Raw genomic sequence first — 2494 nt, 5'->3', positions numbered from 1 at the left:
CCCAGCCCCTGGCAATTACCGTTCTACTCCTGCTTTTATGAGTTTGACATTTTTAGATTTCACGTATGTGAAATCATACGGTATTTGTCTCTCTCTATCTGACTTATTTCACTTAACATAATGCCCTCGAGGTCCATTCATGTTGTCGCAAATGGCAGGATTTCCTTCTCTTTTATGGCCGAATAATGTTCATTGAATATATATATTTTCTTTATACATTTATCCATTGATGGACACAGGTTGATTTCTATATCGTACATAATGCCACAATGAACCTGGAAGTGTGGATATCTCTTTGAGATAATGATTTGTGTCTTTTAAATATATACCTAGGAGTAGGATTGCTGGATCATATAGAAGTACCTTTTTAAATTTTTCAAGGAACCTTTGTACCGCTTTTCATAGTAGCCGCACCAATTTACATTCCTACCAACAATGCACCAGGATTCTATTTTCTTCACATCCCCACCAACATTTGTTACCTCTTGTCTTTTTGATAATAGTCATTCTGATAGGTGTGAGGTAATATCTCATTGTGATTATAGTAAAATATTCCTGTCACTATTCTTGGGAGTTGACTGTGGTTTATTTTCTGGACTCTATTCTCTGTTGGCTGCCATTTCAAAGAGATTGCTACATGGTCTAGTACTATAAGACCAGCATAGCAGGCACTAAAGTCATATAGGGGTTAAAATGTATTTTAGTAACCTGGATAGTTTACGTAGTTTATCTTATCAATATAAACAGATATGTTGCCAAAATAGAAAAATAAACAAAAAATTCCTGGAAAAGGTGAAGGAAGCTTTTAGCCCTCAAATACCTGAAAGAAAGAAAGAAAGAAAGAAACTGTGAGGCATATGGATTTTTAAAAACAATTGGTTCTATTCTCTCTTAAACACATCCTTTTTCAGGTGTCTTCTAGTTACTAAAAAATCCTTGTGATCTTTCCATATTGAGATATTAATATTGCATCATCACTCACTACTGTATGGAGATTCACAGGATTTCCCTATTCCCATCTACCAGCCTCACAAGTCCTTGAACTTTTGTGGCTTGTTTATTCCTTAAGTTCTTTGGCACCCAATGTGTTTATTGCCTGAAGGAAGTCTCCTTCAGAAGCAAAACTTTTCTAAAAGAAACCAACTTCTTCCTCAAATTCTGTTATTTTTATTTTAAAGAAATTTTTCCCCTCACTGAGCATCTTCTGGAACAGTTTTCAAACTTGTTCCACAACAATAACTTTTTCTCCTTGATTCTCAACAGAAATTTCTCTTGAATTACTCTAATATAAAAGAGATCTATGGTGATATCAATCAGCTCAGCCAATTTCACTTAACTTCTTTAGAATGATAATGGCTGAATCAATGGCTCAATAATGTGCTGTTTAAAAAAGACCAGATTTATCTTATTTATGACAAATTCATTAAAATAAACTTAATCCAACACCAAGATTATTAAACTTTTTTAAAACGCCTACAGCACCTGGTATTCCTAGATGGTCTCCCATCCAAGTACCAACCAAGCCCAATTCTGCTTAGCTTCTGAGATCAGAGGAGATCAGACGTGTTCAGGGTGGCATGGCTGTAGGCCAAACATTTTTTACATGAAATATATACCCTTTTTGGAGCATGAGTGCAACAGGAGTCCCACCTTGAGTCTAAGTAGACATATTCGGCCAACTTGTAGGTTGAGAAGTATCTTGGGAGAGACCTTGCCTTAAGAGAAGGCAGGAGCGAAGCAATAAGAAACTTGAGACTTTGGAATGGAGAGATGGTTCTGAGTTCAGTGAGGTGATTGTTACTTTGATTTAACTCCAGGCTCAAACCCCACTGGAATTATATCTGAGCCCCATAGAGAGCGGGCATGGTTATCAGAAATAAAAATCATGAGCAGCTTTAAACTTGATGCTGAGGCAGGAGCAGAACTGACTGCACAGTGGCAAGAAAGGAGCGCAATATTCTTGCCTGCTTCTCGACACAACACTCTGAAGCTTTCAGCCTTTGACACAAAAGGCTTTGTTGCCTTCACTATAGAAGAAGACAGTGGGACCCACAGACATGGTGGCATGTAGTTGTTGCTAAATGGGTGATAGCACAGCAGAAAATGTGACCAACAGAGGCAGATCTCGCTAGGAGCACATGCAGTGTATCTTCAGGGTCATCTACAAGTACTTGAGAAATACAGGCAAACTTCCTTCCTTAGTACTCTCAAACTATAGAAGCCCGGAGAAACATGAATTAAATAAATTCCTGAGTTATGAGCCAGGGCAGAAGTAAGGAATGCCTTAAGTGAAATTAAAGAACAATATGATTTTCTGTATTTTTCTTCATATCAAAACTGGATAGTTGGATGGAAAATATATTTAGACTACAATCTGGCCACAACTAATATATGCTTTTGTATATTTTGACTGAATAAAAAGCAAATCCAAGATATCAGTTGGTGACCTAGCATCTCCAAAAAAATGATAAAGCAAATTAAGTACAGATTTATA

The 2494-nt window shown here is 36.9% G+C and overlaps 1 pseudogene; it reads right to left on the bottom strand.

The window, feature by feature from the left end:
* Positions 1 to 1470: 1470 nt before the first annotated feature.
* LOC111732950 lies at positions 1471 to 1589 on the bottom strand (annotated as a pseudogene).
* Between the last annotated feature and the right edge of the window lie 905 nt (positions 1590 to 2494).

This window comes from Pteropus vampyrus, unplaced genomic scaffold (genome assembly GCF_000151845.1).
Source record: "Pteropus vampyrus isolate Shadow unplaced genomic scaffold, Pvam_2.0 Scaffold12, whole genome shotgun sequence".
Classification (NCBI taxonomy): domain Eukaryota; kingdom Metazoa; phylum Chordata; class Mammalia; order Chiroptera; family Pteropodidae; genus Pteropus; species Pteropus vampyrus.
The sequence above is the reverse complement of the archived record's forward strand: the minus strand, read 5'-3'. Positions and strand labels throughout refer to the sequence as shown.